The sequence below is a fragment of the Prionailurus bengalensis genome, chromosome B4, assembly GCF_016509475.1.
Source record: "Prionailurus bengalensis isolate Pbe53 chromosome B4, Fcat_Pben_1.1_paternal_pri, whole genome shotgun sequence".
Classification (NCBI taxonomy): domain Eukaryota; kingdom Metazoa; phylum Chordata; class Mammalia; order Carnivora; family Felidae; genus Prionailurus; species Prionailurus bengalensis.
Window position 1 is genome coordinate 133702428 of NC_057358.1, and position 13464 is coordinate 133715891.

At 41.3% G+C, this 13464-nt stretch overlaps 1 protein-coding gene across 7 annotated transcripts in view; it reads left to right on the plus strand.

Annotated features, from left to right (window-relative positions):
* SGSM3 (small G protein signaling modulator 3) overlaps window positions 1–13464 on the plus strand; it is a 52088-nt gene that overhangs the window by 25191 nt on the left and 13433 nt on the right. Inside the window, exon 2 of one of the 7 annotated variants that reach the window (XM_043562688.1) lies at window positions 5441–5640. The exons of the other annotated variants lie outside the window; for them this stretch is intronic. The gene's annotated coding sequence lies outside the window, so the exon portion shown is untranslated. The remainder of the gene's footprint in view (window positions 1–5440; window positions 5641–13464) is intronic. 7 annotated transcript variants of the gene reach the window in all.

Sequence of the window (13464 nt, forward strand, 5' to 3'; positions counted from 1 at the left end):
GACAGTTCCATGAAGATGTACACTTGTATATCCAGCCCCCTACTTATCTTCTCCAACTGGATATCTGAGAAACATTTATTTTTATTTTATTTTTTAATTTTAATGTTTATTTTTGAGGGAGAGAGAGAGAGAGAGAGAGAGAGAGAGCGAGACCGCACAAGTGAGGGAGGGGCAGGGAGAGAGGGAAACACAGAAGCCAAAGCAAGCTCTAGGCTCCAGACTGTCAGCACAGAGGTAGACCTCTCCCATTCCCTCTTAATTTTGTCTCTCTTGTTCATCATGTTTCAGTTATACTGAGCTCTTTTTTGTCCCTGCAAGGTCTTACCCACCTCAGAGCCTTCGGATTTGTCATTCCTTCTATCCTATGACTCTCCACTCCTAGATCTTCGCAAGGCTAGCTTCCTGTCCTTCAGTTAGCAACCCAAACAGTACTTCAGAGATTCCTTCCTTGGATTCTGTATCACATCAGCCTTTTGTTTTATTCAGAGTACTTCCCACATTTGGGAATTCTCACTTATTTGTCCATCTGTTTATTTGTTTCTGTTTGATTTTCCCCTCTAGGCTGTAAATCATTGTTGTCCTAGCACATAACATGTGTTGGAGAAATATTTAGGGAGTGAATGACTGAAGAATTTACATATTTCTGGGTGCGCATCCTGCATTATAGTGTTTTCCTGTAATGTTAGATCATAAATAGTATCCATATTGCTTAGTCCCAATAATTGGAATTTTTATACTGTTGTGTCTGGCTTTTTTCACTAAGCATAATGTTTTTTTTCTTCTTTTATGTTACTAAGGTATAATTTACATATGATAAAATTCATTCCTTTTAGTGTACAAGTCTGCAGGCTCTGACAGATACGTACAATTACGGAATTGCCGACAATCGGGATACCGAATTTCTCTCACCCCACAAATTACCCTGTGTAACTATATAGTTAACTCTTCCCCCTACCCCCATCCTGTAGAAACTACTGGTCTGTTTTCTGTACCTATATATAGTATGCTCTTTCCAGGACGTCCTAAAGCAGGAATCCTGCCGTATGTATCTTTTTCAATCTGACTTCTTTCCTTTAGCATAATACACTTGAAGTTTGTCTGTTGTCAAGTGTGTCAGTAGTTGCTTATTTTATTTTGTTTGTTTTGCTGATTAGTAACCCATTATATGGGTTTATCACAATTCTTTATCCGTTTACCAGTTAAGATATTGGGTTGTTTTCAGATTTTGGCAATCATGGATAAAGCCGCTGTAAACATTTACATACAGATTTTTTTGATGAACAAAAATTTTCATTTCACTTAGATAAATATACCCAGGAGTAGGACTGTTGGGTTGTTTTATGTTATGTTTAGCTCTATAAGAAACTTCCAAAATTACTGTACCATTTTGCATTCCCACCAACAACGTAGGGGAGTTCTAGTCGCTCTGCATCCTCATCAGCACTTGATATTGTCAGGTTTTGGTGGTGTTAGTGTTTAGCTTTTTTTTTTTTTTTTTTAACTTCAGTCATTTAATATGTGTGTGGTAATATTGTGGTTTTAATTTGCATTTCCCTAATGAGTAATGATATTGAGTATATTTCCACATACTTGTCATTTGTATATATAATTTGAAAATGTTTCTTTTTATTCATTTAAGTAGCCTCTCACCCAATGTAGGGCTTGCACTCGCAAACTCAAGATTAGGAGTCTCAGGGGGCACCTGGGTGGCTCAGTCAGGTAAGCATCTGAATTCGGTTCAGGTCATGATCTCGCGGTTCGTGAGTTGGAGCCCTGTGTCAGGCTCTGTGCTGATAGCTCAGAGCCTGGAGCCTGCTTCGGATTCTTTATCTCCCCCTCTCTCTGCCCCTCCTCTGCTTGCACTTTGTCTCTCTCTCTTTCTCAAAAATAAATAATAGACATTAAAAAAAAAAAAAAAAAAAAAAAAAGATCAGGAGTCTCCTGCTCTTCCAACTGAGCCAGCCAGCTGCCCTTAAAAACGTTTCTGTTTGGGGGCGCCTGGGTGGCGCAGTCGGTTAAGCGTCCGACTTCAGCCAGGTCACGATCTCGCGGTCCTTGAGTTCGAGCCCCGCGTCGGGCTCTGGGCTGATGGCTCAGAGCCTGGAGCCTGTTTCCGATTCTGTGTCTCCCTCTCTCTCTGCCCCTCCCCCGTTCATGCTCTGTCTCTCTCTGTCCCAAAAATAAATAAACATTGAAAAAAAAAAAACAAAAAAAAAAACGTTTCTGTTTGAATCTCTGCCCCTCCTTTTTTAAATTGGGTTGCTTGTTTTTTTGCTTACTGAGTTTTGAGAATTCCTAATAGTCTAGATACATGTCCTTAATCAGATATGTGATTTGAAAACATTTTCTACCGTTTGTGGCTTTGATTTGTTAAAGTCCAATTTATCACCTTTTTTCTTTGATATATCATGCTTTTAGAGTAAAATCTAAGTAATCTTCACCTAATCAAGGTCATAAACATTTTTTCCTGTTTTCTTCTAGAAGTTTTAGTGTCCAGGGAATCCAGCTGACTCAGTCCATAGAGCATGCAACTCTTGATCTCGGGGTTATGAGTTTGAGCTCTGTGTTGGGCCTAGAGCTTACTTAAAAAAAAAAAAATAGAAGTTTTAGTGTTGGGTTTTACATTTAGGTCTGCGATCCATTTTGAGTTAATTTTTTGTATGTGGTGTGAGGTATGGATTAAGGTTAATTTTTTACAGATGGCTGTCCAGTTTTTTTAGGACCATTTGTTGCAAAGACTCTTCTTTCTCCATTGGATTGCATATGTATTTTTGCTGAAAATTAATTGCATTCATTTCTATGGCTGCCATAGTAAAATATCACAAACTGTCTGATTCGGAACGACAGTAATATTATTTCACAATTTTGGAGGCCATAAGTCTGAAATCAAGGTGTCATTAGGGCCATGCTTATCCTGCAACCTGTAGAGGAAGGATCCTTCCTTGCCTCTTCCAGCTTCTGGTAGCCCCAGATGTTTGTTGGCTTGTTACAGCGTAATTCTAGTCTCTGCTTCACATAGTGTTCTCCCTGTGTCTCTTCACATTGTCTTACCTCTCTGTAGGTCTGTGTCCACATTTTTATAAGGACAACGGTCATATTGAATTAGGGCTCACCTTAATGATGTCATCTTAAGTTGGTTAAATTAGTAAAGACCCAGTTTCCAAATAAGGTCACATTCTGAGGTATCGAGGGTTGGGACATCAACGTACCTTTTTTGGGGAAACACAGTTTAACCATAAAATTAATTGGCAATATGTATGGGTCTATTTCTGGATTGCCTGTTCTGTTCCATTGTTTTATGTGTTTGTCCTTTTGCCAGTGCCACACCGTACTGCAGCTTTATAATGAGTATAGAAATAAAGTAGTGTGAATTCTCCAGCTTTATGCTTTTTTTTTTCTAAAATTTTTTTAATGTTTATTTTTGTGAGAGAGAGAGTGCAAGCAGGGGAAAGGCAGAGAGAGAGGAAGACACAGAATCTGAAGCCAGTTCCAGGCTCTGAGCTGTCAGCACAGAGCCCGATGCAGAGCTTGAGCCCATGAACCGTGAGATCATGACCTGAGCCGAAGTCAGACACTTAACCAACTGAGCCACCCAGGCGCCCCTCCAGCTTTCTGCTTTTTGAAAATTGTTTTGAGTATTCTGATTCCTTTGCTCATTCATTTAAATTTTAGAATCAACTTGTCAATTTCTCCAAGAAATCCTAGGATTTTGATTAGAATTATGTTGCATCCTTTCCTTGTTCCCAGTCTTAAGGGTAAAGCATTCAGTCTTTCATCATTAAGATGTTAACTGTAGGGGCACCTGGTTGTCTCAGTCGGTTGAGCGTTTGACTCTTGATTTCAGCTCAGGTCATGATCTCACAGTTTTGTGGGTTCGAGCCCCGCATCAGGTTCTGCACTCGCAGTGTGGAGCCTGCTTGGGATTCTCACTCTCCCTCTCCCTCTGCCCTTCCCCCACTCTATCTGTCTCAGAATAAAAAAGTAAATAAATAAAAATAAATAAATAAATAATATATTTATATGTATAATAATATATTTATATCATTTGTTATTTATATATTATATATTATAATATATTAATATGTAATGTGCAATATATTAATATATAATATAATCAATATATATTATATATCATATATATTTTATATATTTATATATATTTATATATTATTTATATATATAAAATAATATTTTTATAAAAATAAATACATAAATAAATACATAAAAAATAAATAACTGTGGGATTAAAAAACATTTTTTTTAATGTATTTTTGAGGGACAGAACGCAAGCAGAGGAGGGGCAGAGAGAGAGGGAGACAGAACCTGAAGCAGGCTCCAGGCTCCAAGCTGTCAGCCCAGAGCTCAATGTGGGACTTGAGCTCATGAACCATGAGATTGTGACCTGAGCCAAAACCAAGAGTTGCTGCCCAGGCTCCCCAACTGTAGGATTTTTGTAGATCTCCTTTATTAAGTGAAGTTTTCTTCTATGACTAGTTTATTGAGATTTTTTTTTAAATCATGAATGGATATTGCCTTTTATCAAATATTTTTTTCTGTATCTGTTGAGATAAACATAGTTTTTCTTCTTTAGGCTGTTGCTACACTTAATTACATTGATTGATTTTTAAATATTGAACATGTCTTGCATTCCCAAGACAAATCCCAATTGGTCTTGATGGTGTTGTCCTTTTTATGCATTGTGGAACTTACATGAAATGTTCATAATATTCTCTTATTATCTTTTTACTGTTTCTGGGATCTGTAGTGATATATCCTCTTTCATTCCTGATATTGGTAATCTCTGTCTTCTCACTTTTTTCAGAGGTTTATTGATTTTATTGATCTTCGCTAAGGAGCAAATTTTAGTTTCACTGATTTTTCCTCTATATTTTTGTGTCCACTTCACTGATTTCTGTTGTTATCTTTGTTATCTATGACTCCCCCCCCCCCGTTCTTCTGCATACTTTGCATTAAATTCACCAGTAAATTCAACAACTTAAACAATGGACAGATTCCTTGAAAGTGCACAAACTACCAAATCTCACTCAAGAAGAAAAAGATAATCTGAATCACCTCATCACTATTAAATAAATTGTAGTTGGAAACCTTTCCACAAAGAAAACTCCAGGCACAGAAGATTTCATTGGTGATTTTTACTTAACATCTAAGGAAGAAGTAATACCAGCTTCTACACAAACTCTTCCTGAAAACTGAAAGGGAGGGACTACTTTCCAAATCATCCTATAGCAAATATTGTCCTGACATCAATACCAAAAAAGGCGTTACTAGGAAAGAAAACAGATCATATGTCCTTTATCAGCATAGATCCAGATATTCTCAACTTAGTTTTAGCAAATTGCATTCCACAATGTATAAAAGGGAGAATGCATTGTGATGACCCAGTGGGATGAGCTTCAGGTATTCCTCATTTTCCTTTCAGGTTTTTCTTTTGCCAACCCTGGGTACTTTCCTCACACACATGCTGTGACCAGTATTCAGATGAAGATTGGGAACACCCTCTGCAGATTTCTGGAGTTCTTTGCAAGTTCTGTGCAAGCCTCCCTTCTCCATGTCTTTGCTCTCCTTTGGCCTCCTCTAGCTCTCCACTCTGTGTCCTGGGCCAGCCGGCAAACTATCCAGGTGGGAACTGGGATGATGATTTGTTTTCTCTGTCTCAGGGCTCACTGTCCTGTGCTGCCTGTCTTCCAATGTCTGAAAACCATTGTTTCATGTATTTTTCTGTTTTAGCTCAAGTTGGGAAAGTAAATCCAATCCTTGTAACTGTCTTGGCCAGATGTGGAAGTCCATAGTTGGAATTTGAAATGATTGAGTCACATTTTATTGTGTCATTATATCAAAATGCTGAAGTAAACATTTTCATGCACATACTGTTTTGCTTCTATTGAATTAAAAAAAATTTTTTTTTGATGTTTATTTATTTTTGAGAGAGACAGAGACAGAATGCGAGTGGGTTGGGGCAGAGAGAGAGGGGGACACAGAATCTGAAGCAGGCTCCAGGCTCTGAGCTGTCAGCACAGAGCCCGACGTGGGACTCAAACCCACGAGCTATGAGATCATGACCTGAGCCGAGGTCGGACGCTCAACCAACTGAGCCACCCAGGCGCCCCTATTGAATTGTTTCTTTACATTTACAGGAGGAACTTACTGGATCAAAGAGTATGAAAATATTTATGGGTATTCCATTCCCAAGGGAACATACCAATTTATAGCAATTCATGAGTGAACTAATTTTTTTTAAGTTTATTTATTTTGAGAGACAGAGAGAGGAGGGTCAGAGAAAGAGGGGGACAGAGGATCCAAAGTGGGATCTGTGTTGACAGCAGAGAGCCCAATGCAGTGTCCGAACTCACGAACCATGAGATCATGACCTGAGCCTGTCAGACACTTATCCGACTTAGCTATCCAGGTGCCCCAAACTAATTTTCTTTCACAAAACTAGTTTTTACAGCATTGAGTATTTTATTTCATCATTATTTTTTTAAGTAGGCTCCATGCCCAGTATGGGGCTTATGATAATCGAGACCAAGAGCCACATGTCCTATTGACTGAGCCAGCCAGGCACCTTGAGTATAGTGTTGTATTGTATTGTATTGTATTGTATTGTATTTATTTATTTATTTATTTATTTATTTATTTAAAGATTTTATTTATTTTAAGAGAGTGTGTACACACGCACGAGCAGGGGAGGGGCAGAGAGAGAAGGAGAGAGAATCCCAAGCAGGCTTCCCACTGTCAGTGCAGAGCCTGATGTAGGTCTCGATCTCACATGACCTGAGCTGAAATCAAGAGTCAGATGCTTAACTGACTGAGCCACCCAGGCGCCCCTGAGTATTATATTAAAAAAAATAGTTTTATGGGGGCATCTGGGTGGCTCAGTCAATCATTGAGTGTCCATCTCTTAATTTTGGCTCAGGTAATGATCTCAAAATTCGTGGGTTTGTGCCCCATGTCAGGCTCTGCCCTGACAGCATGGAGCTTTCTTGGGATTCTCTCTTTCTCTCTGTCCCTCCCTTGCTCATGCTCTCTCTCTCTCTCTCCCTCAAATAAACTTAAAAAAATAGTTTATGTACATATATATGTAAATACGTATAGTTATACATATATATATATATATATATATATATATATTCATGTGTGTTTGTATGTGTATGAATGCTTCCATCACCAAAGGGTCTGATCTCCTTGGCTCTCTGGGTCTCAAATTCAAAACCTTCGAGAAGGGATTTATTAGGCTGTTTTGGGAAAGACACTCATGCCTGGTCTCATCATGTTTGGCAATAGCTGTTGAGTTGTATGATTGGTCCATTTCACATGTGTGTTCACCCAGAACCAATCAACTAGGGTCAGAGAGATGAAGTCACATAAATGTAAACAGCTTCCCAGAATTATGTAGATGGAAAAAAGTGAGTAAGGGAAGCAGTTTCAAAAGTTTGGGGTTAGTGTGGTTGGGAGGTTGCTATTTTCCAGACACCCAGAAGAAGGGAGAATATGGCATAAATAAAATACCAGTTATTACCATGGTATGAAATGTTTTTACTTTTTTTTTTCTATTTACTTTTTTTTTCATTTGCTGTTGTTCTTTCATTCGTCTTATTTATCTAACATGTTAGATAAATGTTTATTGAGAGACTTCTGAGTGCCAGGGATACAGAGGGAAGCAAGATGCAGTCTAGTTTTGTGGGGTCAGTTGGCCAAAAAAGAAAAAGGGATAAAAATGCTATGGGATAAGTGCTGTGATAGACTTATTCACAAGGCTTTATAGGAGCACAGGGAGAGAACCTCAGCTAAAGGCAGAGAAGAGACATGAAGGTATATTAGTTATCTTGGATGCATACACATCACCCTGAAACTTAGTGGCTTAAAACAAAAATAATCATTTATTATCTCTTACAGTTTCTGTGGGTCAGAAATTCAGGAGCATCTTGGTTGGGAGATTGTGGCTCATGAGAGGAGGGAGTCTCTTATGACATTGCTGTTAGATGTTGGGCTGGAGCTGCAGTCATCTGAAAGCTTGGGACTAGGGGATCTGCTTCCAAGGTGGCTCACTTAAGTGGCTTGCGAAGTTGGTGCCTCTCCAAGGGGCTTCTTGGGTGTCCTCACAGCATGGCAGCTGACTTCCGCCGGAGCAGGTGATACAAGAGACCAAGGTGGAAGCTGCAATGCCATCTATGGCCTATCCTTGGAAGTTATACATGGTTACTGCTGCTGTATTGATTGGTCTCAGAGGTTAGCTGGAGTTCAGTGTGGAGAGGACCTACACAAGGATGTGAATACCAGGAGGTGGAATCATTTGGGGCCATCTTGGAGGCTGGTTACTACAGAAGGCTTCTTTCTATGACAACGTGTTTTTTCAGTCGAGTTGTTATAAATAGGAGTCTACCTGACAAAAGGAGAAGACCACTATGCACTAAAGAATGGAGACATTTGGGCAGCTGATAGGGGTAGACCAGCATCACTGGAGTGTAAGGTAGATGTGGGGAGAGAGAGGTAGAAGCAGGTGGTGTAGGACCTTGTGTTGTTAGAGAATGTGGCCCTTATTCTAGGTGTGAGTTAAGCAGGAGATCAGGGATCAGATTTACATTTCAGAAAGATAATGTTGGCAGAAGGAAGCAGCTGGAAATAGGAGCCTGGAGCTTGGGGGAAAGGTGTCCTCAGAGGAAAGAGTGGTTGTGAAGCTTGGACAGCGCATGAGGTTGCCGGAATAGCTCTGAGTAAGGAAAGCAAGGGCCGAGGGTGGAGCCCACATACATTTTAGAGGTATGCTGAGGAAGAGAAGCCAGTAAGAAAAACCAGTAAGAATCCCAATGTTTCTGTACCCTACCTTGAGAAAAGTACTCAAAATATTTTCCAATAAAATGTTCATGTACCACTGATCATTTATTGTCTGATTTTTTTATTGAAGTATAGTTGACATACAATGTTATATTAGTTTCAAGCGTACAACATAGCGATTAGACAAGTTGCACATGTTATGCTGTGCCTACCACAAGTGTAACTACCATCTGTCATACATCACCATTACAATACCACTGACTGTGTTCCCTGTGCTGTACTTTCCATCCCCATGACTTATTCATTCCATAGCTGGAAGCCTGCATTTCTCACTCCCCTTCCCCCATTTTGCCCACCCCCTCACCTCTCTCACCTCTGGCAACCAACAATTTGTTCTCTGTATTTATGGGTCTGTTTCTGCTTTCTGTCTGTTTGCTTGTTTTGTTTTTTAGAGTCCACATAAAAGTGAAGTCATTTCTCTGGCTTATTTCACTTAGTGTAATACCCTCTAGGTCTCTCCATGCTGTCACAAATGGCAAGATCTTATCCTTTTTATGGTTGAGTAGCAGTCCATTGTGTGTGTGCATGTGTGTGAACAGTACATCTTCTTCTTCTTCTTTTTTTTTTTAAGAGAGAGAGGGAGCATGCATGAGTGGGAGAGGGGCAGAGAGAGAGGGAGAGAGAGAATCCTAAGCAGGTCCATGCCTAGCATGGGGCCTGACACAGGGCTTGATCTCATAACCCTGTGATCATGACCTGAGCTGACATCAAGAGTCAGACACTTAACTGACTGAGCCACCCAGGCACCTCAGTATCATCTTTATCCATTCATCTGTCGATGGACATCTGAGTTGCCTATCTTGGCAATGTAAATAATGCAAATAATGCAGTAAATATAGGAGTGCATATATCTTTTTTTTTAATGTTTTTTAACGTTTATTCATTTTTGAGAGACAGAGCACGAGTGGGGTAGGGGCAGAGACAGAGGGAGACACAGAATCTGAAGCACTTCAGGCTCTGAGCTGTCAGCACAGAGCCTGACATGGGGCTTGAATCCACGAACTGTGAGATCACGACCTGAGCCGAAGTCAGGCGCTTAACCGACTGAGCCACCCAGGTGCCCCTGCATATATCTTTTCAAATGAAATTTTTTGTTTTCTGTGGATAAATATCCAGTAGTATAATTATTGGATCATACAGTATTTCTATTTTTAATTTTTTGAGGAACTTCCATACTGTTTTCCACAGTGGCTGCACCAGTTTGCATTTGCATCAATACTGCAGGAGCATTCCTTTTTCTTTTCTTTTTTCTTTTTTTTTTTAATGTTTTTTATTTATTTTTGAGACAGAGAGAGACAGAGCATGAGCAGGGGAGGGTCAGAGAAAGAGGGAGACACAGAATCCGAAGCAGGGTCCAGGCTCTGAGCTGTCAGCACAGGGCTCGACGTGGGGCTCGAACTCACGAACTGTGAGATCATGACCTGAGCTGAAGTCCGACGCTTAACCGACTGAGCCACCCAGGCGCCCCGAGCATTCCTTTTTCTCCACATCCTCGCCAACACTTGTTATTTTTCTTGTCTTTTTGATTCTACCCATTCTGACAGATGTAAGGTGGTATCTCATTGTGGTTTTGATTTACATTTCCCTGATAGTGATGTTAAGCATCTTTTTGTTTGTCTGTTGGTCGTCTGTATGCTTTCTTTGGAAAAATGTCTATTCAGGTTCTCTGCCCATTTTTAATTCATATTATTTGCCTTTTTTTGTGTGTTCAGTTGCGTAAGTTCTTTATATATTTTGGATACTAGCCCTTTATTGCATATATCATTTGCAAGTGTCTTCTCTCATTCAGTAGGTTGCCTTTTCATTTTATTGATTGTTTGCTGTTCAGTAGTTTTTTTTTTTTAATTTTTTTTAACGTTTATTTATTTTTCAGACAGAGAGAGACAGAGCATGAACGGGGGAGGGGCAGAGAGAGAGGGAGACACAGAATCAGAAGCAGGCTCCAGGCTCTGAGCCATCAGCCCAGAGCCCGACGCGGGGCTCGAACTAACGGACCGCGAGATCGCGACCTGGCTGAAGTCGGACGCTCAACCGACTGAGCCACCCAGGCGCCCCACAGTAGTTTTTTATTTTGTGTAGTCCCAATAGTTTTATTTTTGTGTTTGTTTCTCTTACCTCAGGGGACCTATCTAGAAAAATGTTATTACTAAGGCCAATTTCAAAGAAATTACTGCCTGTGTTTTCTTCTAGGAGTTTCATGGTTTCATGTTTCACATTAGATCTTTAAGATTTTACTTTTTTTTAAAATGTTTATTTATTTTTGACAGAGAGAGAGAGAGACAGAGCATGAGCGGGGGAGGGGCAGAGAGAGAGGGAGACACAGAATCCTAAGCAGGCTCCAGGCTCCCAGCTGTCGGCACAGAGCCCAACCCGGGGCTCGAACTCACAGACTGTTGAGATTGTGACCTGAGCTGAAGTTGGACGCTCAACCGACTGAGCCACCCAGGCGCCCCTAAGATTTTACTTTTTAAAGCGTCTGTAGTAGCTACATTATCCTCTTACACCAGCCTTTCTTGGACTTCCCTGCCCTTGCACCTCTCCCTCCCAATTAGTTGTTACCAGTAGTTTTCGGTGTCCTATCATTTTTTCACAGAGAAAAACAGCCTTCGGGATCTCAGCCCCTTTAAAATACAAATATTTCTGCTTTTGCTGCTCTGGGCTTTCGTGTTCCCTGGCAAATGTATGACCACCTCTGCAATTGTGGCAACCCTACTGTATTGTCAAGAAAACTAGGATAGAAGGTCAAGAGTGGAGGAAGGACAAAATCTCCTTCCTAACACACACAGATTTACAGGTTCATCTCAGTCTTTGCTTTGTGAACAAAATTTGCCTTTCAGGAAATTGTAGGATTTGCAAACTAGGGAGAAATATACTGGAGGCAGAGTAAAAAGATTCCTTTAAGCATGTAAATTTAATTAAAAAGAAATCCTTCCGTGGCACCTCAAAGTTGCTTGCATCAATCCTGTTTTTCAAAAGTTTCTTTCTGCCTCTGTACCCCTGTGACAACAGCGGGGCAACTGGTGACGTGGCTAAGTTCTTAGCTGCTTCCACCAACTCCCAGATGGCTGCTTTCAGGAAGTTGCCATAGTGACCAGAGGCAGGAAAAACCTGCCTGCCCAGCTTAGCAATATCATATCCGGCTTCTACTGGGAACTTGGAGACTCAAGGGCAGTTGGCGGGAGATGTGGCATATGCATATTATTGCAGAGCCTCTTTAAATTTTTTTTTTCAATGTTTTTTTATTTATTTTTGGGACAGAGAGAGAGACAGAGCATGAATGGGGGAGGGGCAGAGAGAGAGGGAGACACAGAATTGGAAACAGGCTCCAGGCTCTGAGCCATCAGCCCAGAGCCCGACGCGGGGCTTGAACTCCCGGACCGCGAGATCGTGACCTGGCTGAAGTCGGACGCTTAACCGACTGCGCCACCCAGGCGCCCCTTGCAGAGCCTCTTTAAAGTGTATTTAGAATTTGACCATTTCTTGCCGGTCCCACTGTAGTGAAGCCAACATCATTCCCACCAGTGGCACTCCTGCCTCTGCACGGCAGCCAGAGAGCTTTTAAAACCTAAGTCAGATTCAGGTTCCCCTCTGAGCAGAACCCTGCTGTGATGTCCCAACTCCCTGAGAATAAGATACAAAGTCTGCACACACTGTCAGGCCCACTGTGACTCCTGCCGAGTCTCCTACTCAGGTTTGCTCTTGCTCTTCCTTCCTGGTCCCCAGCCTGCTGGCTGCCTTGCTTCTGCTTCAGCCTTCCAATTATGTTCCTGCCTCAGAGGCACCAGCTGTTCCTTCTGCCTGTCTCCCTTTTCCCTCAGATAGGACTTGATCCTTCACTTCCTTCTTTAGTCTTTGCTCAGATGTCCCCTTATCCTCAAAAGTGTTTTTCTGACCACTTTATTATACATAGCCTCTCTCTTCTATACTCTCTACACGTTACCTTGATTTATTTTTCTTACAGTACTGAAGTTGTCATGATCTGGCTCAGCTATTTCTGTGTTTTTTGTCTGATTCTCTACTGTAACGTAACAGCTGGGACTTGGGATTTTTGCTGTTGCATCTCAGCCTTTAGAACCACGCCCGGCATGCCCAGGGACGCCTGGTGGCTCAGTTGTTAAGCATCCGACTCTTGGTTTCTGCTCAGGCCATGATCTCATGCTTCATGGGAATGGCCCTGCTCCAGGCTCTAGCACAGAGCCTGCTTGGGATTTTCTCTCTCCCTCTCTCTGCCCCACCCCCGCTTGTGCTCATTCTCTCTCCCAAAATAAGTAAACTTAAACAAAACAAAACAAAAAACATGCCTGGGTTGTGGTGGTGCTCAGTAAACGCTTGTTGAGTGAATGAATGAGTGGGAGGCAGGTCAAGGTCGGAATTGTCTCCCTGGCTCTCCACAGCTGGAGACAGCTCATTTCCTCCACTGTAAGCAACACCCGCTTCCTTCACACTTTCTCTGTTCCTCCAGAAAAAAACAACCAAATCACTACCTCTGTGGTGTCAGTGATGAGGATGGTGGTGATGATCTAGCTGGTGGCCGTGTGACATCAATGCACCAGGCCAGATGGGAGGTAGCATGGTTTTGTAGGAGGCTACATTATTGGAGTCTGTTTGGAA